This window comes from Microcebus murinus, chromosome 1 (genome assembly GCF_040939455.1).
Source record: "Microcebus murinus isolate Inina chromosome 1, M.murinus_Inina_mat1.0, whole genome shotgun sequence".
NCBI classification, from domain to species: Eukaryota; Metazoa; Chordata; class Mammalia; order Primates; family Cheirogaleidae; genus Microcebus; species Microcebus murinus.
Genome location: NC_134104.1, coordinates 160,485,947 through 160,512,503, shown reverse-complemented (window position 1 = coordinate 160,512,503; position 26,557 = coordinate 160,485,947). Strand labels below are relative to the sequence as shown.

At 46.1% G+C, this 26,557-nt stretch overlaps 1 protein-coding gene across 9 annotated transcripts in view; it reads left to right on the top strand.

Moving 5' to 3' along the window:
• Window positions 1–26,557, top strand: part of ERC2 (ELKS/RAB6-interacting/CAST family member 2) — a 982,890-nt gene that overhangs the window by 858,749 nt on the left and 97,584 nt on the right. The gene's annotated exons all lie outside the window — the stretch shown is intronic.

Here is a 26,557-nt window from a genome sequence, read left to right as displayed (position 1 = left end):
TTTTTCCTGGACTCAGTGGAATGTAAGCTCCATAAGGGCAGATATTTTACCCATTTCCCTCCCTGCTACGGCCCAGGGTCTAGACCAGTGCCCGGCACTGTTCCGGCAAGGTGTACAGCTAGTGTTACAGCTCTTGTGGAATTGCCAGAGTAACAGCTCTTGACCGGGAAAGAACCCAGCCGCACACGGAGAGTCGGAGAACAGTCTTCATTCCTCCAGAAGGCTCAGCAGACTTGACTCTGACACCCCTTCCTTGGTCTCTTGTTTTTATACCCTTGGTAGGACGCAAAAAGCGTCTAATCAGCAACAAGCTTTAACATCCAATCAGCAACAAGCTTTAACATCCGGTCAGCAGCAGTGGGATTCAAAAGGTGTGCAATCAAGATGTACAGCCAGTGTGGTGGGAGGACGGGAGCAGGGCCGAGCACCGAGCCACCCAGCGAGGCCGACGGGTAGACCCCGGGCAGGGGGTAGGCCCCAGACGGCGGGTAGGCCCCGGGCAGGGGGTAGGCCCCAGACGGCGGGTAGACCCCGGGCGGCGGGTAGGCCCCGGACGGCGGGTAGACCCCAGACGGCGGGTAGACCCCGGGCAGGGGGTAGGCCCCAGACGGCGGGTAGACCCCGGGCAGGGGGTAGACCCCAGACGGCGGGTAGACCCCGGGCGGCGGGTAGGCCCCAGACGGCGGGTAGGCCCTGGGCGGCGGGTAGACCCCGGGCAGGGGGTAGGCCCCGGGCGGCGGGTAGACCCCGGGCAGGGGGTAGGCCCCGGACGGCGGGTAGGCCCCGGGCGGCGGGTAGGCCCCAGACGGCGGGTAGACCCCGGGCGGCGGGTAGGCCCCGGGTGGCGGATAGGCCCCAGACGGCGGGTAGGCCCCGGGCGACGGGTAGACCCCGGGCAGGGGGTAGACCCCGGACAGCGGGTAGACCCCGGGCAGGGGGTAGGCCCCAGACGGCGGGTAGACCCCGGGCAGGGGGTAGGCCCCAGACGGCGGGTAGGCCCCGGGCAGGGGGTAGGCCCCAGACGGCGGGTAGACCCCGGGCGGCGGGTAGGCCCCAGACGGCGGGTAGGCCCCGGGCAGGGGGTAGGCCCCAGACGGCGGGTAGGCCCCGGGCAGGGGGTAGGCCCCAGACGGCGGGTAGACCCCGGGCAGGGGGTAGGCCCCGGACGGCGGGTAGACCCCGGGCAGGGGGTAGGCCCCGGGCGGCGGGTAGGCCCCAGACGGCAGGTAGGCCCCGGGCAGGGGGTAGGCCCCAGACGGCGGGTAGGCCCCGGGCAGGGGGTAGGCCCCAGACGGCGGGTAGACCCCGGGCGGCGGGTAGGCCCCGGGCGGTGGGTAGGCCCCAGACGGCGGGTAGACCCCGGACAGGGGGGTAGGCCCCCGGCAGGGGGTAGGCCGCGGACTGGGGGTAGGCCCCGGGCAGGGGGTAGGCCCCAGACGGCGGGTAGGCCCCGGGCAGGGGGTAGGCCCCAGACGGCGAGTAGACCCTGGGCGGCGGGTAGGCCCCGGGCGGTGGGTAGGCCCCAGACGGCGGGTAGACCCCGGCAGGGGGTAGGCCGCGGACTGGGGGTAGGCACCGGGCCCAGCAGCGCGCACCCACCACGTGCTCCAACCCGCGGCGCAGCACCGGCCCTCGGGGATGCAGAGCGGGGCGGAGGTGGGCGGCCCCATGGTTTTTCCCTGTCAGCACAGAGTAGGCACTCCATAAATATCTGTTGAATGAATGAAAGGCCATAGATATTCATGCATGTATCTGTTCTACCAACAAATGTTAAATTAAAGCACCTATCATTAATATATGTCAGGCACCGAAATAAAGAGCAGCCCCTGAGGAGCTCACAGCCCAGTAGAGGGAGATAGATACACCAGCCACCTTTCCGGAGCCCTTGTAGGCAAAGAGCATGGAGTTATTTGATAGGATCCCCAAATGCGCCAGTCGGTCTACTGGATCAGTAAATAAATGATACAGAACAGCTGACTATTTTTTCAAATATATGTAGATTTGGTATGGTTGCTAAAATACAAAATAATTAAAAGGGTTAATGGATTCCTGATACTTCTTTGTCATCATGTGATTTCTGTCCCATAGATGATACAGTCCTTGCCATGAGGAGGTCATGGAACTCTGTGCCACACAAGGGGCAGGCGGAATGGCACCGTGGGGACAGTGAGCCAGTTGTGTGCCCTACCCCCAAGACAGACTGGTTAGCTGAGGGCTGGGCGAGACCCTTGCAGGTCTCAAGATCCTTGCACCAGGGAGCATGTGCTTGTGCTCTTCCCACTGCCACCCTGTGCCCGCTCACCACTAGGCTCAGCTATCTCCAGCCCAGGCCCACCCTCTGCTGCCCAGGGGGCTCTCCCTGCACCCAGCCTGGGCAGGTTCCCTCGCCATGTGCTCATGCTCTCTCCTTCCAACTCCTCATATCCTTTGTCACATCACCACTGTTTGTGGACTGTGTCAACCCCATAAGAACACCTTTTTTAAAATGTGGACCGCAGCCTCTAACCCATGGGGCTGTGACCAGGTTAAATGAGATAACATGTCAAGTTTCTAGCTCATAATGCGAATGAGTAAAAACTATTATTTTTATTATGACTATAAATATGACTATGATGACAAAGAATTAGGGCATATAGGACAGGGTTCAGAAATGATGCATGAGACAGCAGCCAAATCTTCCAAGGCAAGAAATGTCTGGACATCTTGGGCTTTCCTGGAAATCAGATCAAGATTCCACACCCAGCCAGCTGTGCCGTGGGTGGAGGAGCCACACTGTCACAGCCTGATGGTGCTGCAAGAGCTGTGGGTAGCCAGGGTCCAGTCACTGGTGTCCCAGTACTGTTTGCTCGGGTGAACCCTGCGCCTTCTCTGGCCCTCAGCTTCCTCCTCGGCCAAGCTGGTTTGGATTCTATCTTACCAGGCTGACATGACCGTTTTGACGTGACAATTTTGATGTTCACTTTTTAAAAAAATATAAGATGTTATCTCATACAAGTTACCTGTCTCGCAGTTTTGAGCCATGCAGGAATAGTGGTGAAAATAGCATTCATGTTTTCGGGGGACAGACGTGAGCCTGCCTCACCTGTCGTCAGGCAGCACAGCGCGGCATTTAGGGGCGTGGAGGGTGAGCCAGGCTGCCTGCACACGACCTCCAGCCTAGCCACTCTAGCTGTGTGACTTAGGTGAGCCATTTTACCTCTCTGTTCCTTGTTTCCCTTATCTGCAAAATGGGAGATAATAGTACCTTATTCATAAGGTTGTAATGAGTATTGAATGTGTCAATATTTCTAGATTGCTAAGATAATGCCTGGTAAACAGGAAGTACACATAGATACATACATTCACACGTAGGTAGATACATAGGTAGATGGATAAATGGATGGAATATAAAAGCTTTCAGTTAGGACTGATAGGAATTCCTGGTAGATTTGCTTATATTTCTTGAGCATTTTACTTGACCAAGTTTTAATCTTCCCAGCAACTGCATGAGGGAGGTTCTATTACCTTGTAAGAATCAGAGAAGACAAAGGACATAGGGTGAACTGTGGCAGAGCAGGATTCTAACGTAGGTGTTTCTGATTCCAGAGTCCTGAGATCTTAGCTCCTGAACTGAGACAGAATCCCCTAGAAAAAGTCGTATAAGGGAGTCATGTGTTCTTAAAGCCCAGCAATGTAATTATGCTGGACTCGCTTCTGTTTGTTCATCTACTCACTCATTCACTCATTCAACAATTATTATAGAGTGTCTCCTCTGTACCAGGTACTCTTTCAAGTTGGGGGTGTTCCTAACTCCTTACAATTTACCTTGGATTATGTTATGTGGGTAATTTCATGCATCTCTTTAGCAAAAATGTACTGAGTACTGCTTATGTAGACCAGGCGTAGCACTAGACATTGGTTAACTGTCCTAGAGCCCACAAAAGAGGGACATTACTCGTCTTTGCACCGTCTGCCTAGCAGATAGTAGACAATGAAATTGTCTTGATTGAATGGTCAGATGGACAATTAGTGGATACTCAGGAAAAAACAGTGACAGGATGATAAAATGGGAAGACTACCTGTTAGGAATTTTGATACTTGTGTTTTAGTCCTAGTTTTGCTACTGATCTGGGACCCTTTTGCCTCTTGGAAACTTAGCTAGCTGACTACTCAGTTTTCTTCCTTCTTTCATCTCTTCCTTTCTCCCACTTAGTTGCATTGAGGGTCTAGCCTGTAACTTGGTGCTAATCGGGAGGGGGATGACACTGGTCTAAGTTATCTCCAAGAGTCTTACTAGCTCTGCATTTTATGATATAAAGATTGTTTAGATGAGTTTCGTCTTCTGTGGCACGGTCTTAAAGTTCTAGGTTAGGACTGCAGTCACCTCAGGCTGCTAAAGACCCTATAGCATGGGGAGAGGGGTATAATTAAGCCCCGGCCAAGCTAGATGTCTCTGGGCCACACCTTGGGCTTCCACTGAAACTGCACATTAGAGAGACGATTTGGGTCAATACTCTTTGCCTCCTTATGTCCATCTCACCTGGTCTCCTGGGGCCAGACAACCTTCCAGTAGTGGATTAAGATCCAATCTCCCCCCTAAATTGACTTGAACCTCACAGTCATCCATACCCTGGGCTTTCTCCTTGCTTCTCTTTTCCAACCAGTTAATTCTCAGGTCCAGTGTGACCGGGATGGGAAGCTGATGTTCTGTGGATCCACCAGTGGTTCTCGCCTCTTGCCAGCTCTGCAGGTCGGTATGTAAAGGGGCACACAGCACACATTTCCACTTTGGCTAAAGGATCAAGCCGTCCTCTGCTGGTGTGCGTAGAGAGGGCCAGCTGTTTGGCAATCCCTCTAGTTTATCCACCCAATGGGAGTTCATCTAGAGAGTAACTCAGCACAATATCAGGTGTGAGCAAGAGTTAGTGCAGACCCCAGATCAAGCATCCTTGGTTGCAACCCCAGGTCCCCCATTTGCTAGCTAGGAGACCTGAGGCAAAGGACTTCTCAAAGCTTCAGCTTCCGCGTTTGTCCCATAGGGGATAAGAGCACTGGCCGCTCAACGCCATTGGGAAAGTCAAGTGAGATGATATAAGTGGAACACCACACACAGGGCTAACACAGAGTAGATACACGGTAAATGCAGGCACTTTTTATTGTCATTATTTTTGCTCTTTGTGGAATTCTCTCAGGAGCTAATAGTGTGGATTTTATTTATAAAAATCCCCACATTTTGTCCAGACACCTGTCAGGTGATGCTTGGTGGCTGGCCAAAAACTGTCTATTTGGTCACAGCATTCTGGAAAGAGCATTCCAATGACTATTCCTACCTCTTAAATTATCTCAACCTTCTTTTGAGATCTCTGCCAATAGTCCCTGACTCAACAACAAGAAGAAGCCAAGTGAGAGTTTAGTTGAGCATGTGCTGTAAAGATGGGCCATTTAATGGCAGAGCTAGAGTTTTGGAGGGGGAGTTTGAACAACTGGCTGGTAACTTTCGGTGCCAATACAGAGGAGCCATGCAACATTTGTTCTTTCCTACTGGAAGGTCCACAGCCTCTTTAAAGGGCAATCTCTTGGCTGTTAAGTTTGGAAACCAACTTGTGCATCTCGATGTTTAGGGGAAAACTATTGACTGTCCCTTGCTCTTTGTCAGCCTTTCTCCCCTTATCCCAATATTTAGGAGCTTGGCGGAAACAAAGAGCCCATTGTGACTTGGTACAAGCAGCAGAACTAGATTCAACATTCACTGAGTCTTAATTAATTGTATTAAGGTTAGGCAATTCCCATTGCTTGGGGGGGGGAGCCAAATACTTAATTTACTTGTGATGTGGTGTGTGTCCCCTAGCATTGAACTAAGCCACCACGAGACAATCACTCACTTAACAGAAACTGGGGCCTCGGCTCAGGAACTAATCAGCCCCTCTTTCTCTATGTATGGCTATCTTTACCACCGGGACCATCTGGAAGTTGTTACCTTCGAAATTCTTTCCATCTATTTTTTTTTTCCAAACCGATCATTACTGCCATGACCCCTTCTCTCTTTCTTATTTTTATGTTATGTGACTTCCCACTCTTAGATTTGCCCGTGCTATCTAGATCACAGCCCAGCTGCCCTGGGTATTTACTCTCTGTTTGATTTTCAAGTGGCACACCTATTTTTATGTACTTTTCCCAGTGGCAGAAACAAAAATCTTTGTGTACAACCCAGTGGTGGAAACAGGGGTGGCTGCCAAGGGGTTTGGGCCTACCCAGGTTGACTGTGTGCCCACCAGGGAGGCCCTGAGCTCTGCGAAGCCCCTGCAGTAGTGTCTTTATGGTGGGCACACATGGGTGTTCTTAGGAGAGCTTGGTTTCTTGCTCAGCTCACTGAGCAAAAGGCTCTGGCGTAACTGCTCTTTCTTTGAGGAAAACGTGCCTGGATTGGGGTCTGCTGTGCTTTGAGGGTCAGTATGGAAATATAAAAACCGTCTTATCTGACAACATTCCTTACGACAGTAGCCTCAAATATTTCATGAACCTTTAATTAATCCAGAGTCCTTACTCTAGCTCACAACAGCTCCCTAGTCTAGCTCTAGTTTCCCTCTTCTCCTCCTGTCATACCACCCTGCACTATCTCACCGTATTCCTAGAACCCTGGCTGTTTCTCTGCCACTCTCCACCAATAGGAGCAGCTTATTGCCACTGCAGGACCTCTGAGCCTCCTGTCTCCTGTGCCTGGAACCCACCTCCATCGTTAGGAGGTTGGCTCCTTCTCATCACACGGGGCTCAGCTTAGCAGCTGCCTCCTGAAGAGGCTCTCCCAGACCACACCCAGCCCTCCCGGCCCTCTGTTTCTTCTCTGCCACATTCCCTGTTTTGTACTCTTGATAGCTCTTCTCGCCATATGAATTATGCTATTTATTTGTTATCATGTCTGCCTGTCTTCAGTGGAATATCCATCCATGAGAAGTACCTGAGCTATATAGTACATCATTGTGAGCTCAGCCCCTGGCAGAGTGCCTGGCTCTGCAACTAGTTGTTTAATGAAATGCATTATCAGGGAGCAAGTAGTGGCTTTCTGGGTATACAGGTAATTACATAACAGAGGTGTTTAGATCATTTAGAATACAATTCAAAAGTAGCACAAGGCAGGGAGTATTATAAGACAACTTCAATTACTCTGGTAAAATCACTGGGAAACCTCGAAATTGTAAGCTAACTTTCCCTAACATGTTCTCCAAGTCACCATAAGTTTCAGTGTTTACGGTTCATTCTTTTTATTTCTGGTGTTTTAGAGTCCTTGTGGGATAAGCCCCTCACCTTTTTTCCAACCCCAGGCATCAAAACAGAAGCAGCCTAATCCTTCTAGAGTTCATGGTGCAGTGCCTTGTGGTATCCCTGGGAGCTGCGGCCTCCCTGTCCCCACTTCCCCGGGCATCCCTTATGATAGGAAGCTTCACAGTGTGTGCTGCTGCTTGGCTGCCAGTGAGCAGCGAGGCCAGGGGGCTGGAAGTGCAATGAATTCCAGTTTTATGGAGGCTGGTTCTCATCTTCGAGAACAGACAGACTCCCTCCAGGCAAAGGGAGATTTCTTCCTGTCCCTGTCCAGTAGTACATCTGCATCTTTTTTCTGTTGCTTCCATTTCTACTCCTTAGTCCCAAATGGTGAAATCCCTGGATAGCTAAGCTCCTGGTTCTGAACTCCATTTATATGAAAAAAAATCCCCATATAAAAAAGGGCCATGGTGTCCAGATTTCAGCAAGGCTAGCAGGACACCGTCTAAGAAGTCTCATGTGTCAGAGCCTAAGTCCCAAGGAGGAATCCCGTTACATGGGAGTTCAAGCCCACAGCCTGCTCTCCATGCATTTTCATTCCCCTCTCAGTGTCACATTGGCATCAACTAATTAATTCCTTTTGGAGAGGAGAGAAAATACTCTTAACAGCCAGGTTCCTGGCATGGCTGTCCTCTGGAAGCCTTTAGCTGTGCATCTTCTCTTTTCCATGACCTTTTCATGTGCCATTCCTACTGAGCCTTTGGGACTTGAATCCCAGGAAGAAGGGATTCCGGCATTGAAAGAACCCTGCCCCTGTCTATTTTTCGGCTAATGATTGGTCTTCATGAAAACAGAGTAAACATAAAGAAGTAGAAGGAAGAATTGTGTTTTAAGGCAAAGGCATAAGTCAATGAAATAGAAAACATCAACAATAATAACAAGAGGTGATCCCCAAAATAAAAGCTGAATCTTTGAAAAGATTATATATTAATATATGTAGTTCTGCACTGTCCACTGTGGTAAACACTAACCATGTGTGATTATTTAAATTTAAATTAGTTAAAACTCAACAAAGTTTTAAATTCAGTTTCTTAGTCACACTCGTCATGTTAGGAGCTCAGTAGCCACACTGAGCTAGTGGCCAGTGCCATAGTATGGGACAGTGCAGGTCTATTCATGTCGCACAGTGATGATAATAGATTTCCATTGTCATGGGACGTTCTGTTGAACATCTCTTCTATAATCTCATCGTTGTCCAGGTTAAACAGGAGAAAGGAAATACAGAAGATACAAAATGCTTCATTGGGAAAAAACTAGAGATGTAACTACAGATGCAATAGGGACTTTTTAATGATAAAATGTATTTTGAATAACTTTGTGCCAATATAGTTTAAAAATTAGATACAATGAGTAATTTCCTTTAAAGATTTCCAAAATTTACTCAAAATAAAATATAAAGCAAACCTGAATATGTCAGTAACCACTGAAATAACTGAATCAGTAGCTAAAATACGACCCTCATCCCCTTTCTCCCATCCCAAATTGGCACCAAGTCCAGATGACTTTATAGTCAAGTTCTATTGAAATTCTAAAGAGCAGCTGACATCTTTAATTAAAAATGGAAGTGGCCAGAAAGTCTTCAGATGGAGGATTTCAGTCCTGCCTTGGTCCCTCGTTTCCTGTGACACAGGGCGGACACTTTCCCTCTTGGTGTCTCTACCACGAGAGGTGAAAGGGTTTCAGTGGCCGGGCAGCTCCTGTGGTTCCATCACTTTAAGACATTTTTCTTCTCACTGTTCTTGTCTAGACAATTCACAGCTTCCAGGTATTAAAGTGACAACATTTGGTCACCCATAGGGCCAATTCAGTCTGCTCTGTAATAAGATGGTTGTTAAATAGACCCACAGAAGAAAGAAATGTCTAAAGAAACAGTTAACCCAACAGTATTATGGAACTGAAGCCAAGTTCCAGTGTGTTCCTATCTCTTTCAAGGAGGATGTCTCCACTGGAAACAATTTGCTCATAACCCTGAATAACAACACTGTCCAGTGGGACAGAGGCTGTGCTTTTTTTTTTTTTTTATCTTACATTAATAGCAGTAGCTAATGCTTATTTGTAGAATGATTCCCACATGCCAGGTGCAGTCCTAAAGACTTTTTATGCACTAACCATTTGACCTGTACGTCCCGTGAGGGTGGGCAGATAGTGGTTCCATTTTAAAGGCTGGAAACAGATTCAGAGATGTCACTTGCCTTGGGTTAGATGGCTCTTAACTTGTTGAACAGAACTCGTTAGGGGACCTACGGGGACCTACAACTGTGCTCTTATGCACGGACAACAAGTTACGAATGTTGTGGAGTTTCTGTGGTGGCTAGAGGCATTTCTCTTTGGGTTTTATTTGTCTGGTGAGCAGTGGCAATTCCCCTGTACATGCATCTGTTAGAGGTTACTTTTTCCATGTCACCCTATCCAAAGGATTGGTGAGAAGCCTTGTATTTCCTTCTGTAATAAAAGCAATCACTGGCTTGGGCTTTATTCAGTAAGGAAGCAGGACTGGCTAGTATAAGCTCATTTATGTTGTAATATTAAGCAGTTGCATGTGTAAAGGATGGAAAAAATGACAATTGCCCAGGCATTCTAGGGTCTAGGTTGACTGGAAGGTCCTCAGCGCATGTGCTTTAGCAGACTTAGGGAAGTCACTCCCTCATTTCTGTCCTGCTGGTTTCTTGAAGGGTCAGAAGTCCTTACGTGGTGACGCACCATGGCTGATCACTGGTGCTGATCAGCAGCAAGTCATTTGCCTGACGTCCTTTGATTCTGTGGCTTTTCTCAAAACTTTGCTTCCAAATACCTTGAGCTTAAGAGGGAGGCAAAGGCTAGCACACTCAGGGCCATCAAGGACAGCTCTGCAAGGGCCAAGAAGGCATGCTAAGGAGGAATCTCCCTGTGCTGCCCACTTCTCAGCTGCCCATTCCAGACTTAGTAGGTCAAACATGGCTCACCTCTGCAATTTGTATTGTGCAAGATGGACTTTGGGAAACTTAGGTAGCTGAGAAACATTTTTTAGGAGTTAAAACAGAAGCACATCCAGTTTAGATTCTTTGGAACACACCTACCTGAGATAATATGATACTTCTGTAAAGGTTTCCTGAGCCTACTACAAAGCTCTTGCAGAGAGCAGACAGACCGCTCAGTCCCTGGAGTTAACACAGGGGCTTAAGGGGATAATGCACCCTGGATTTCGCTTTGGTTTAAAAGTCTTTGTGTTGCTGACGGGGCTTAAAATGGGCAGGTGATCACTGGTACTGCGTGTCATCTTTTCTCCTCCCTCTTCTTATGAAATAAAAGTGCAAAGTGCTTACTTTTTTGTAAAAAAAAGAACTTAAGCTGTTTCTTTTAAATAAAACAAAGTTATTAAGCATTTTCTTTTGATTTGATATATTTGGAAAGACTTGGTTTCCATGGAGAGATGGAAATGGGTTGGGTATGTAATAAAAGGAACACAATAAACAGGTCTCCATCTACATCTATGAGGCATTACACAGCTGAGATTAGACATTAATGAGGTCTCTGTATGAGGGAGCCAGGGACTAAGCGGGACCGTGTCTCAGTCAGTGGCTTAGGGATGGGATACAGAACCTCAGTTTTCTGGCCTCATTTTTTCTTCCTCCTTCTTTATCATACCAACACTGCAGAAATGGTTACCAGTGTTTGACCATTTTGGTGGTGAGCCTGGCCTTGTGCTGAGTGCTCGTGACCACATGTTGCAAAGGGAGAAGTTGGTTGCGCTGAGTCTGCCCTCGGGCAAGGCTGCTGAGAGGCCAGGTCGGGCCTCAGACCCATTGTGGCAGGCTCCAGACCGGGGCACTGAGACCTCACGCCCAGGCGCCCGCCGGGCCAGCGAGTCCATCCCACGGAGTGCCTCACCCACCCTCCACTTCCCGTCTGCCCTCTCACTCCAGTCTGCTGTGAGCCATGTCACCTCAGCCCTGAGGTGGCCTCTTCATGGTTTCCCTGACTCAGAGCTTTCCCTGCCCACCCAACCTGCCGCCTCAGCCAGGTTCACCTTCCCAAAACACCACCTTCTCTTGCCCTCCCTGGTGACAGATGGCCAGTTCCTCCCTGTTGCCAACCACATCGGGCTCAATTGCCTCTGCCTGGTCCTCAAATTTCTCCCAAATGGGTCCCCTTGAGCAGTTTTTATGAACTTTCCACTACTCCTGGATAATGGGGTATTTTCCCCTCTTCTGAAAATACAATGTTCATTCCTTTTTCCTTGTCTTTGTGATTATCGCTTCCATTATCTGAAATGCCCTATTACCTGCCGAAAGCCTACCTATTAGATTCAGCCTAGATATGCTCCTTTAGGGAGCTTCCCATAAAATTTTGAAAATGTCATTATCTCCCGCTCTCTTGAGCTCCTGAAGCTGTTAGGGTTCTAGCTCAACTTTCCTCAGAACACCCTTCTCTCCACCACCAAGGTTTCCCCATGGTGATCTTATCTCCAGCTGGACTGGCTATTCCTTATGACAAAGCAGTGGTCTTGCTTCAGTTGTTCTCTCCGTGTTTAGCAGAGGACTACAAAATAATTATTGTACCTAATATTTATTGAGCACCTCAAATGTGCCAGGCATTGTTTACATGTATTAATTCTTGCAATCTTTACAATAATGCTCCAAGGTAGAGACTGCTATTAGCTACATCTTCAGGTGAGAAAACTGACTTACCCAAGCGGCAAAACTGAAAGGCAAACCAGGCCGTGGAACCTGTGCCTTCCCCTGCACTGTGCTGCTTCGCACCTTCCTCAGGCCAGACACAGGTCAGTACACACCTGGGCATGGAGAACAAATGAGAGGACTCGAATTCTTTATCTGGAATTTTACTTAGTTGATAAAGCTCATTGGTTCCCACATTTCCTCTAGAAATAGGTTCTCAGCTCCTCCCGAGTCTCCCAGCAGCTGGGGAATTGTGTTTTGAATCAGAATATTCTATTTTAGAAAAGCTTTCTGAGTTTGAGTCTGCACTCTCCAAGCCCTACTCAGAACCAGGTTGGCATTTGCATGGCAGATGTAACTCAAGCCCTCACACCTCTCTCTCCAGTAAAATGAGCCTCTTCTATTTGGTATTAGATTCTTTAATCCTTTCTGGAACAAGATAGAGTATAAACAAACAAAATGGAATATTTAACATTTTTAACAGTAGCAAAGACTTCCATAGAATTCTTGAAAATGAGCGAGTGTTTGACTATCGTGACTGTTTGTTTTGAGGAATTTGTGACTGCCTGGCAGCACTGTCACTTGGCACTGCCCACACATCCTGGCCCTCCTCAAACCCATGCCTATGCCCTTGCTCTTCCTTCTGGAAATTCTCTTCTCCCCCACTTGGCCTAGCTGTCTCCTTGCATTTTCTAAGGCTTAGACTAGGAAATCCTTTTCCCAGAGAATCTTCCCTGACCATCTCTCCTCCCCTCCAAAGGTAGAAATGCCACTTTTCAGTGCTTCCAGAATTTTCTGTGCATGACTCTCTCATTGCCTGTTAACACTCTGCATTTTAATAATTAATGTGCCTTTGCCTTTAGCCAGACAGGGACTTTCTTGATCTCAGAGTCCCTGGCTCAGCACAGTCCCTGCAATATATGGGTGCCCAGGGGCCTTCCTGAAAGAATGGACAGCAGGAGGGGATGGTAGCAGATAAGTGATATTCCATAAGGGAAAAGGAGAAGCTGTAATATAGCTTGTCTGTGTGAAAATCCCAAGTATACTCCATTCTTCCTCTGTGTCACCCTGTTCTGCTTTTCATGAGGGAGTATTTGCCCCGTGGGAAAAGCAAAACTCATTTGTTTTTAGGGACCTGCTATGCGTGTGGAAGCCTGGCATTCCCAGCTGGGTGTCCAGCAGCCTGCCACTTGGGTGTTTTATAGCAGTGCCTCAAGAGGTGTTATCTCCCTCTTAGGGGGAGGGGGCTCTTAGGTCTTTGGAAGAGAAAAGGTGATCAAAGAAGCCAACTCCAGGGGAGGTGTTTATGGGTAAGAAAGGGGAAGGAATGGACATGGGGTATGGGCGATCACAACATGGGGAAAGTGCTTCAAGAGCCCCTGGCCCTTTTCACATGGCACCCATCTTGCATATCCCTGTAAGATAAAATCAGCGTAAAGGTCATAAACCACTGTCAGAGTATTTGACAAGCCCCATAGGTAGTTGTTCCAAGCCAGTAAAAGCATCTTAATTGACCTGAACCACAGCAGTCATGCTATAAATATCTAGAGTTTATGGCCTGAGAAGGCTCAGTCGCATCTTCCCTCTGGTGAGTTTGCATAGGAGAAGCTTGAGGACTTAAGATAGGGCTGGAGTTGGGGAAAATCTGATTAGCCTTAACTTTATGACAAACACAGAGCTAAGTGAATCGAAGTGCTTTCAAGTCCCTGATCCCTGGGAGTTAAAGGCAGTGGAGTTTCTGAATTGGTGAAAGCCACCCAGTCCCCTCTGTGCAGCTGTCGTTTTATTGGCCTTGTAAAGTCTCACGTATACTGTGACAAATCCAAGACCATATACCTGTGAAGAAGAGATGTTTTAGATTATGGGGTGCAGAGGAAGCAGACGGTGGGGTTAGAGGGTGAAAGCGTGTGTTTATGCCAAGTCTTCTTTGGAATGTGCGAGTCGCTGTGAGAAGCAAGTCGCTCCTCCAGAGAGCACTCCACGGCCTGATGAAATGCCTCGCTCTCTGCGAGGCTCAAGTAGGTGGAATTCAAAGCAGAGTTTAAAAATGAATTCATACATCTAAGAACTCCATGCATCTTTCAAGTTAATTGAAAATTAAACTTGGATTTTAAAACATGATTTACTTCCAGAATTTTTATTGTGCATGTGTGTGAGGGGTAGCATTATTATCAAGCCTTAACACCATGTGTAAAGCAAAAATCATAACAAAGCCAACCCATGAAAGGATGTGTGTTTTAAAAGAGACACATTATAGAGATAAATTTTATGTTATTGATCAACCAGGTGATTGCCCGGGGACTCACTGATCAATAGAGTGGAGTCATCTTCAAGGTAAAAGGCAAACAGCCAACTTAATCCCAATTTGCAGAGCTTCAAAGGTGAACAGTCATTTTGCAGGGCAATGAAGAGCTCAGGTTATCTATTTAATGCCAAAGTCTGTGAAGTCAGTGAAATTTCTTTAATGAATTTGAGAGCAATCCTTCAAAGAAACCTCCAATTGAAACCCATAGAGAGGCCAGTTGTCTTTGAACTCAAGAGATGAAGTTTATCCTAGATTAACCTGATCTTTCAGTGTACTCTGTCTTGAAATCGAGGGACAGAGTTCTGAATTTTGAGAGAAGCATTACAGTGCCTTGGCAGGCGTGCCTAAAACACTGCCGTGTTTATTACAGCACATAGGAACACTTTTAGCTTCCCATACTGCTGTTTGTTGGTAAGGAGGTCTACCAACCAAAGAGTTCAGTTTACACATGAAATACTTACACATGTCTGTGTTCTAACAGTTTCTAAGGGTCCCAAGGTATATATTTAATTTGTTTTTTCTCAGTAGGTCTGCAACAAAACTTCAGTTTTGGTTTTATTTTTATCATACTTTTCACTGTACTTCTATATCCTTAAATGTTGCATCTTCCAAATCTGGAACTTTATGCCTTACACTGTGGGAGAAATAGGAAATCTGGAACTGATTGTGAAATCATAAAGCAGGGAGATGCAGAAATGTGTAGGGATCAGTGTACAAGTGCATAAGCCCATGTGCACAAGCCTGGTGTGAAGGACACGTCATTTTGAGTTTGAACCCTGCTTTTACATTTCAGCATAATGCAACCTAGCATTTTCTTTGGGTAGTGCTTGGGGAGCTTTTGGTGTTAACAGAATTCTTTTCTTAAGAGATTCCTTTGGATTCCTTCAGAGTTTGTCCAGTTTCCAGCTTCCAATAGGAAAAACATGGATAAGATTTTAATAGAAAAATAGTGCTCCAGATTTTTCAGTTGGCAAGCACCCTACTCTAGAGTTGTTCTTGTTTTATTAAGTAGAACAGGTTAGCTTAATAGAGGTGCTCTCGGCATCTGTACCCTGATTTAAGGGAAGAGAGAAACATGGGCTCCCTGGGAAAGTCACCAGCTGGGGTTTTGAGCCCACTTGCGGTTTTACTATTCCATTCTCATCTCACTGAAGAATACACTTGAACAACAGTAATATGTGCTGGTGAGTCAAGGCCAAATCCATTGGTGTTCTTTGCTCATGCTTCCTCAATAAAGGAAAGCCTAGTCTTTCCCTAACATTACTTCAGATGACTCTTTTCCTATTGATCAGACGAGTGATGGTGGCGGTGGAATGTTTTATTTTTTTGCTTTAGTGTTTTAACTAATTTCTAAAGGCAATACATTTTTATCACTAAAATTTTCAAATAATTCAAAAGTCTTTGCAAAAGAAAATAATCCCCTCTAATTCACCATCCAAAAATACTAACATTTTGGTCAACTATGTATCTTTCTAGTTTTTCTATATTATAGCCTCTAAAAAAAGATTATGAATGTTTTATAATCTGCTTTTTGAACACCTTCCCACATTAATAAATATACACCTATAGCATCACTTTTATAGTTTGTATAGAATTTTGCATTATTTAGCGAGCTCTTAATGATGAACATTTAGTTGTCTTCTTAACCTTTATTCACATATCCAATAATTTCTTTAGAATAAATTCCTAAAAGGGAAGTTACACACTGATATTGGTAAAGATTATGAAATGGGCCAGGCGTGGTGGCTCACGCCTGTAATCCTAGCACTCTGGGAGGCCGAGATGGGCTGATTGCTCAAGGTCAGGAGTTCAAAACCAGCCTGAGTAAGAGTGAGACCCTGTCTCTACTAAAAAATAGAAAGAAATTAATTGGCCAACTAAAAATATATATATAAAAAAATTAGCCAGGCATGGTGGTGCATGCCTGTAGTCCCAGCTACTCGGGAGGCTGAGGCAGGAGGATCACTGAAACCCAGGAGTTTGAGGTTGCTGTGAGCTGGGCTGACGCCATGGCACTCTAGCCCAGGCAACAAAGTGAGACCCTGTCTCAAAAAAAAAAAAATTATGAAATGGCCTCTCAGAAAGGTTATGCCCACTCATCCTACTCTCACATCTTGAATGGCACTGCCCCTCAAGTCTCTTTGTTATGTTTTGCTTTGCTTTTGCAGTTTAATTTGAATAGATTCAGAGCTCTCAGAATTTTTCTTCTGGGTGGCAGGGTGCAATCCAACAAAAACAACCAACATGCTTAATTCGAAAGTCAGTTCGGAGAGAAATGAAGAATATCCTTGGAGAAGTAAACACAATTCTCATGACTTTTCATGTGGTCACGCTCCATTTTCTCCATCACCAGGACGGTGATAGTTTCTCCCCTGTCAGTGCCGTCCTCTGACTTAATCTTTGGAGGTTTCAGTATCGGTTGCCTTTCCCGGTTTCCTTGTGAGAGGTTTCTTTATTGTAGGTGAAGATATGCAGGCCTGGTCAGTAAAAGGGACGTGGTCATGCTAGAACTGGGCAAGTGGCCCTGCTTCCCGCACACTAGACCTTACAAACACCTAAAACAGAACTTGGTTAACAGGTTAGTTTTTGCTGGTCATACATTCTGAATCTGGGGCTTCTTGGCCATTTGAGGGGTCCAAGGTTCCTGGGCCTTTTATCCTTTTATTGGTGAATTCACTGAAGTGTAGGCAGACAGAAAATGTTCAAGTGGCAGGCAGATAAACTTGTTAAATCCTTGGGAGTCCTTCCTTCCTTGCTCTGGGAGTTTATCATCTTGGCAGAGTTAAAAGGCAATTAGGCCTTGCAGGTCTTTGCCGGCTTGTTTATTGGCATTTTACACATGGGTGTTGAAGAGAAGGGTGGTATTAAACATTCCAATCCCTCTGGCTGGAGGGGAATGAGACCTCAGCCCAACTGGGAAGTCTCCCTGAGAGACAGCCTTGCCAAAATACGGGGGGAAAATCATTTAAATACAGTACCTGTGCCCCACCATGGCCGTGCTCTTTGTCAGTGGAAAATTGCAGTTGGCTAGCTCCATGCTGCGTTCCATTTCCTGGGAAATGGTTTTATGGAAGGGCATTTGATGAAAAAGTTCATTCCTTGTGTAATTGTTAGCTGCCCCCATGGTGTGAGTTAAGGTAGAGGCGCACTGAAAATAGTTCTTGCCCCGGTTCTCTAGGGCAAGCACACTTATGAGAAGGGAAGGGCGTGGGGGAGCGGATTTTTACTGAGTCCCCTGGTACTTCTGGTTTCTCAGAGTCTCCCAGGACAGCTGGTCTCCTGGGCAACATTTGTGAAGGAGCCAGATCTCGGGGCTCTGCAGCACCTCTCCCTTTCCTCGCACCCACCCCCACCCACCAAAGCCTCGGGCTGCCCTCCTGTGATGAGGGTCCAGGGCTGGACTAGCACCTAGCTTCTTCACGCAGCTCCTCCTTGCTCACCGCCCACCACAACTTTGTGTGGTTTTGTTTGTTTGAGTCAACTTTGGGCATTCACCTAAATGGAACTGACGAGAATTTCCAGGCCTCAACTTGCTAGACTTAGGAGTCAGGCACTCCTGGGCTCGACTTCTGTCTCTGTGTCTAACTTTGTGACTCCAATTCCCTCTCCAGTCTTAGATTTTTTCCATTTGTAAAATAGGGACAAAGATAGTTCCCACCATGCTAGTTTGTTGAGAGTCTGAATGAAATGATGCTTAACAGGCTGCTGGACACATGTTTTAAAAAGCACAACGATGGTAGCCATTGTTATTAAAATGTGCTTCATTCGTCTAACGCACATATGTTTATAGCATATGTATGTGTGTGTATAAATACACACAGTCAAGTGATAACTGTGTTTTTTGACAAAACTTGGCTATTTTTATTTCACCAATCTAGGGTGCTACTGAAATATAAAAACCTATCTGTATAAAATGAGTAAATCCTTGCTCCTGTCCAAAATACCTGGAATGTAAAAGATTTTCCATTTCCACAACTGACTATTGTGCTCAGCAGTTAGTGAGGTCCCTTCCTAAGTGGCCACTGCTTATCCGAATCTGTGCTTCCTAAGAGCTAGGCACCTGCCTTAATTTTCTCAACTAAAGAAAACACAGTAGGAAACTGCAGCCATTATTCCCAGCCTGGCCTTCCACGTTGTGAGACAGTTCTGCCATAGCGTCTTGCCAGCGTGCCTGCACGGGACTTCCTCTAGCCGAGTAGTGTGGTTCTGATTACGGACATCCTAGGAGACTCAGGAGGAGGGCCCGGGAGGGAAACCCGCCTGAGATGTGAGTGAACTTCCATCCTCTGGTCAGATGCACGATATTGAAGACCAGAAGGGATATGCAGTTTTTCCTTAGGAAGACTCAGAAAGAGAATTAAAGCAAATGGCTGACAAATTGGCTATCTTTTATGCAAAGTTGACAAGCTAGCTGCCTCTTACCCAAAAGAGGATATGCAGGGCCCTCAGGCCAAATGGCTCGCAGGCAGCCTGCAGGCTTTTTGAAGTCCGTGTTGCATGCATGCCACTGCTTTAACAACAAGGCCTCTGTGAATTGCCTCCTAACAAAGATATGAGACTTAATTTTTACCTAGAATGTCCTAGTTCCAACAATGAGAATTCCTTCCTCTCTTTAGCGCATGCGATGTTGGGTGAAATACCTGTGTGTACACACAGGTTATGTTTTTCACTCCCTATGGTTGGTTTTATGTATTGGGTTATAAACGCTAAATCTCTTTATTCCACCCATGCTGTGACCTTTCCCTGGGGCCCCCTAGACACTGGCTCACTCCTGTGGGAGTCCGGAGGTGACTCTGAGGATCCATGGAAGATGCCATTTGCTCTCGCTTGGATGGATTCCTGGGGACCTGCATCCCTGGGGCGGAGGAGGAGAGTGTGTGCAGGAATGGAGTGTGGAGGGCTTGGAGTTTCTCCACCAAATATCTGAGAATCTACTAATAGTTGTAACTCTAATATGATTTTCTTGTTAATCTCTGTCAAACCATGAAATCTGATATGTTAACCATGACTAAGCCGTGAAATTTGTCAACTTTGTCTGTGATTTACACAGCTCTGTTTTTTTAAAAGTCTTAGCACCAAGTGTGGAGCAGTGCCTCCCCGCGCTACCCAGCAGCCCTGTGTCCTGTGGAGACAGGAGAGAACAATGTGGCTTCTCAGGCTGCTCCAAGGACCAGGACAGATAAGATAGAAGGAAGAAAACTAAATGATATATTTTCTCATGAGGTGATAGCTATGAACATAGTGCATTTGCTTACATTCAAATAGTTTTATGGTTCATATCCTTGGACATGATAATAAATTTCCTTAAAGTGCTAGATTATTTGTTTTTGAGAGAAAATGAATGAATAAAACCTGTTTTCTCTTTATAGTTGAGTTGTATAATTAATCTCTTCAACATAGAATGAATGTAGTCTCCGTGACTTGAATCATCTCTGCAGTTGCTAGATGGATTAATTTGGATAAGTCACTTAGCTTTTCCCCCCTCAGTTTTTAGTTTTTTTCTTCTGAAAAATGGAAATAATACTGGGACCTACTTTGTAGATGGCTCTAAGGTACAAAAGAGATACCATCTCTGAAGCTCTGAGCTGGCCACACCTGCACTTTCTCCATTTGGGCTACTAGTATTGTTGGCATAACAGTATATAATGATATAATGGATCATTGGGTATCTTCAGTACCCAAAGGAAAATTGATTAACTTAAAAATTCATATAATCTGGAAAAATGTTTTATATCAGAGGAAAAGTGGGCAGCGTTTGGCCAAGCACTGCCATATCTGTAGTTTTCCCTATCAAGGAAAGAGAACAACTGGAAGGAAGAAATAAATGTTTCAGGTTTGGAGAGTGCTGAGGGTTAGGATGTCTTTCCTATCTTGGCCAAATGTCATTTTTCTTTGGACCAAAATAAAAAGAATGCCCATACCTTCCCCAACTGTTTCCTGGCCTCTACTCTGTAGACTATAGAATCAGATAGTCAAATGGCTTAGAACTCAGAGTATTTTGGCGATTTCAGTCAGCATGTAGTCTAGTGGTTTTTAAAACTGCTATTTAAAAAAAAATAATACAAAATCTTGCATAGTGCTTTAGGGCCTGAAGGAGACCTCCCCAGACACCTTCCTGCTATATCTGTAAGGCATAACCTGGGAAAATGGAGGCAGGCTGATCTGTTCATCTTACTGACAATGAAACTCTGAGTCCGTAGAGTTTAGGCAAGTTTCCCCAGGACTTACCACTGATGACCAAGAGTGACCTGGCCGTGTTTTCTTGCTTTATCCAGTTCCTTTGCCATTATCCAATTTCTTCCCTCCCCACACAAACAGGAGGAAAAGAAAAGCAAGGCATAAGACTTCAGGATGGCTTTAACTTGCCCAGGCTCTTGCCCTTGGATGGTCCACAAACAATGTCATAGAATTTTTGAAACCTCTCCCCCATCAAAAATAATTCTCTGCAAAATGTTGTGTTTACATGCATTTTCCCATGGAGAAGGTCTATAACTTTAATTAGATTCTCTCAAAGGAGTTTATGACCCTCAAAAGGTTTAAGAATGATTTCCCTATAATTTGTACCATTAAAAGTCACATGTCCAGTTCTGATTGTGAGCTGCAAGGCTAACGATCACATTGAGTAGCCTTTCAAGGGAAATGTGGCACATGATCGTCCTGTGAATGCCTGAGGCCCAGCCTTGCCTGTGAAACAGAAATTGGGTTGTGAGTTCTTCAGGTTGTCCCCGCAGCTTTAGTTCTTAGCTGAAATTCTAACTGGAGCTAGGTTCCAACCATCTTAGAACCTAGGTGGTTCAAAATTGATAAATTAATGTTCAAAAAAAGTACATTTACTTCTAGATATGAACATTCATTTATTTGCTTAATTCTCCTTTGTTCTGGATTAGGGTTACCAAATTTAACAAATATAGGTTACCCAGTTATATTTGAATTTCAGATAAGCAGCGAATAATTTTTTAGTAGAGTTCTTGGAAGGGGGGAAATGGATCAGCCTTGCAGATGTAGAAAGAGCCTTCTTTCAACTCAGGAACTTTTGCTGCAAAAATTAAGGGAAGTTTACTGTAAACGTCACAGGATCTTCTTGGGATGACGGAAATGTTCTAAAACTGGTTTGTGGTAATGGTTGCACAATTCTATAAATTTACTCAAAATTGTCAAACATTACACTTAAAATGAATGACCTTGATAGTATGTAATTATACCTCAGAAAAACTGTTTAAAAAATTAAGGGATCGTTTTCTGCCAACTGTTGATTTTTTTATTCTCAATTTCATACTAACTTGGGAATATAATGACAATAAATCCTCTCCTCAAAATAAAGTATATAAGCATACACACTAAATTTTGCATAAAATTTCTGGATATGCTGAATAAATATTTGATAAATAAAGAAGGACATCTCTAGATGCAAACTCCTGCCTTAACTGGGATTCCACTTACTGTTAAAATCCTTTTCTTGATGTTGGGAGTAAGGCTTAGCACTGGCAAAAGCAAAGGGCTGCTGTTTTGAGGAGTCTTTTTCAGTTGTTGACCATGAGGGTGACCTCTTGTGACACCTGCCACCCAATGAGACCGCCTCTCCCCCACTTCATGCTGAAAGGCCATGGGGAGGGCAGAACTTACCTTATGGTGTATGCAGAGCCTTGTTTTTTGTTTGTGTGTGTGTTTTAAGAAACAGCAGCACATGTTCCCACCCTGACAAACTTCTTCAGCACAAAGCGTTCACATGCCAGCGTGTGGGCTCCAGGAAGGGGCACCTCCACGCAAACACACAGACGTGTGGTCTGGTCATGCCAGCAGGAACTGGGAAGCCGGCTCTGTTGGCATACCCAGGTATTCTTGGCCGGGACAGATGATTTCAGTGGACTGGTGCTAGGTGGGATGCTTAGTCACGGAAAGACTGTGCTCTGAGAGCCTCATTTTTTATCAAGATTTGAGGACTAGCTCCTCTAGATTTAATTACTAAACTCTAGAAAGGCCAGTTCTTCGTACAGTTCCGAAGAGACACCGCAGACCTCTGCTAGCACCTCCAGACAAGTGCTTCCATTTTTCTGTTACTGTGTGTTGTAAACGCTATACCAAACCAGAATAAACAATATGCCTAAAAGATAATGGGAAAAGAACCCAGGCTGCTCAGAGACAGCGCTATTCTTGCTCCTTCTCCTTTGGAGATGGGTGGCCGCCTGAGCAGTCAGATTTCTCTGGCGGAAAGGGAGAAATGGGGGCAGTGGGAGATTTAGGGGCAGCCAGCACAGCTGGGACGTGCTCATTGCTGGAGGGGAAGGCTGCCTTGGAACCCAGGAAGCAGTGTGTCCCAGCTCTGCTCATCTGAAGTCCCTAATGTACCTCTCCACCCCCTGAGGCATTAGAACTTCTAGAGAGAGAAACTGCTAGAATCCAGATATTTTCACGCAGTTGAAGCCCTAACAAAGCCCAGTCTTCACATACAAACCAACCTGGTTCTTCGTACTGACTTGACGAGAAGTCAGTACCGTGAGGTGCATAGAAGTCTGCGCGTTGAAGCAAAGCCTCTTTGGAACCACAGTCTTCTGGAATTCCTGGGCTAGCCTCAGCCAGCCACCTGCACGAAGATACAACTGATTAGTGGATGGAGAGGACACACTAATTCAAGGCCCTTCTTCCCAGCCTAGCAATACGTGTGTTAATTCAATGATTCTATCTTATCCTCTCATTCAAATGAATCCTGAAGAAGAGACCTCTGCTAGCCCACTTGTAGTTACTACTGGCATTTGAAAGCAAGTAAATGCCTTTCCTTGAAAAATATTCTATAAATCCATCAATTTTGCTTATTTTAAATGTCGTCTCCCACATTTGTCCAAATAAGTGAATCTTTACCATTTTTGGCTGTTTTCTTCCCCCCAGAGTGAGTGAGTTCCAGTCCTTTGCTGGACGGATCATTTCTGTTGATCCCAGCCTCTTCCATGCTTTTGGCTGTTGGTTTTAAATCCAGGACACCCAACAGTAATCTTAGGGCTCCATTTTCTTTCTTGTGGAAGGAGCCAAACGGCCACGTCGGGCCTTGCTGAGCGGATGCCTTGTTTCTCATTTTCTCCTCCACGTCCCTTTCCTCTTACTGGTCTGTAGGTAGAATGATTTCTATTTGATACCTTCTTTCCCCACTCTGGTTCTTAATGGGTCAGCAAGTCTTATATGACTTCCTCGCCCAGATAGACAGCAGTATCACTGTCCTGGGGTTTTGTGAGTCAGTTCTCTCCAGGGATAGTTCACATGGCTCTTGTAAAGTTCCAGAAAGGGTGATGTTTCCCTCACTCTCACGTCATAATACTACATACAGGGAATTGTGTTTTTACAGATGCTGTGAGGAAGATCCAATAATTACCTCAAACGTTCAATTAAAGCACTGGTTCTCAAGGTGGGGGTGATCTTGGCCCCCACTCCTAGACATTTGCCAGTGTCTGCAGACGTATCTGGTTGTCACAAATGGAGGAGAGGGGTGCTCCTGGCATCTAGTGGGTAGAGGCTGCTGTATATCCTACAGTGCACGAGGCAGTCCTGACAACAAAGAATCACCTGGCCCCAAACACCAACAGTGCCAGGGTTGAAAGAAAACCCTGCTGTAGAGGAATTTTTGCTGGAATTTTTTTAATGTCTTCTTGAAGGCCTGAGAAAAAATAAAAAAGAAAGAGAATGCTCCCTTTGATGAGTACGAGCGCCCTGAGTCCTTGCATCCCACATGGACCCAGGAACTGGAGAGCACCGGGAAGCAGTGGGCAGGGCAGAGTGCAGGGCGAGGCAGGGCTTCATAGCTCTCACAGCTGTCTCAGCTCTAAGGAGAGACAACTTCAACAAATGCAGGGGGCCAAAAAGCTACAAGGGTGTTTAGTTTGTGATAAAAATCATTTTGTAGATTAAAGTGCTTCCTCCTGCCCATAAAATGGTATGTTCTTTAAATAACTCAAAAATTGGAGGCACTTAAGTGCATTGCAAATGGCAGGCAGGACTGCTGCTCAGGGCCTCGTGGATCGATCCACCCCACCATCAGGCCGACCCCGGCCGCAGGTGGCGGTGCTTCACGTCTTCTCCAGTGTGCTTGCACCTGACCTGTTTCCAACGCCCCTGCTCTTGGCATGAAGGGATCAGGGGGCTGCTTCTAGAATCAGTTTCCCCCTCCGTGGCCCCGGCTCCACTCGCCCTCACACCTGTGGTGGCAGTAAGGTGGCTGCTTGGCCGCCAGAGTGTCTTCCTTGCACCAAGAGCAGCTACAGAGAGCTCTCAGGCCCTCAGCAGAGTCCTGGTGTGTCTCTTTGGCCTTGATCGGATCATAAGCTCATCCCTGAGCCAGTGCTGTGGCTAATGGAATGCTAGAATGCTAGGAGCTGATTGCTGTGGTTCTAGCATGCCCTGGAGCTGGAGTGGAGCCTCCTGTGGTGCATTGTGGGCAGAAAGTGGGCAGGTGTATTGCCTCCAAGGGAAATTGGGATAAGATAGTCAAAATGGGGCATGGATGCCCAGTAGAATAATATCCATCTCTACCTCCTTCTCTCTCCCCCTCTCTCTCTCTCTTCCCCTCTTCCTCTCTCTCCCTCACTCCCCCCTTTCTCCCTGTCTCCCCCTCTCCCTCTCCCCTCCCCTCTCCCCCTCTCTCCTTCTCTCTCTCCCTTCCTCTCCCTTCCTCTTTCCTTCTCTCTCTCCCTGTCTTCTCTCCTTGCTACTAAGAGGCTTGGGATTCTGCAGTGGAAGACTTAAATCCTTGCACTGGCATTGCCATATAGCTAGCTGCCTAGCTTCAGATAACTTTATAACTCTCCCTGCCTCCTTTTTCTTGTCTACAACATAGAAGTAATAATACTATCAGAGAGGATTTGAAAAATCAAGGCATTATCTTGGAATATGGGAAGGATTGTGCAAATAGGCATTGATGGTGTTGTTAGATGCCAGTGAATTCAGTTCAGCTTCTGGAGTCCTAAAGTATCTGGACCAGCTACGCCCCGCCCAGCTAGTCCATCCAGGCCTTGGAAGCCGGAGTCTGCATTTCTCCCCATCCGTATTGCAAGTCAGTGTAGGAAATCTTCTGAGGTCAGTGATTGAGGTAATTGGCTTGCTGTGTATCTTGAAAAAGTGTCTGTTAAATGACATAATTGGCTTTAATTATGTAATTACGGCACTTAAAGTGTGGGGGTGAAAGGTTACTATTATATTTAGAAGTGAGATCCCCAAATGAAGCAAGGGTGTTTAAGCCAGCCTGTCTTCGAATTTCTCTTTATATTTTCTCAGAGGGAAGCCAGAGTAGGCTGGCCTTGGCCCTGGTGATGTGGGGTTGATTATCCCACATGAGGTAGTGCCGGGCTGCTCACCGCATCATAGGAACCTTTGTAGAGAGACGGGAAGGGGGAGAGGGCTTCCGGAATGACCCCTCCTCGAGCTGAAGTTAATGAGCCCCGGGAACTCAGCTGTCAGCAATTGAATCTGATTGGGCAGGGTGATTATACGGTCGCCTCTGGTGTTTGCACATGCACGGGGTATTTTTATTGTAAAAAATCTAATTGCTTACTTACTTCATGGAAGGAAAATCTAAACAAATTTCTGTTGTCATAGGTTAAGAAGACATTCATTCTTTGTAGAATAACTGCCTGCTCTGCTTCTTAGAAGTGCAGGTTTTTGTTTCTTTTTTATTTCAACCAGTGATGTTCTTTGCAGGACTTGAATTATATGATAATATTAAAACAGAAAGCTACTTTGGACTGTGCGTTTTTGGTAAATGACCACATACTTATAGCTCGTCTTGAACCGTTTCCTACAATGGTCTCTTTCATGATGCAAAGGCAGCCGGACCCCTGAGCAACACTCCAGTTACTGGGCTTCCACAGGCTTTTTGTTTGTTTGTTTGGTTGGTTGTTTGGTTGTTTGGTTGGTTTTGCTTTTGTTTTTTCCCCCATGTGGAGGCCCCTGACAAGATTGGCTGCGTAAGCTAGCTGGTTTCCCTATGTTGCATAAGACAAGCGGCAGGTATCGTATCTGTGATAGCATTTTCGATGTCAAAAACACGAAGGGTAAAAGGAATAAGTGCTCCCTCTACGGTTTCACAGGGACTTGGAAAAACGGGAAGAGCAAAGTGGGCTCCTATGTCATGATGTGAAATGGGGGCCCACCTTCCTGTCCGTTTTGGCCGCCCTGACGAGGGTGACAGTGCACGCCTCCGACACTGGTGTGCAGGGAATGGCGCTGCAGTGGGGCTGCTCTGTAGCAGCTCGACTCCACATTACTGTCTTTTTTCTCTTTTCTTATAGAAAAAACCCAGAAACCCACTTTCTAAGTTCTT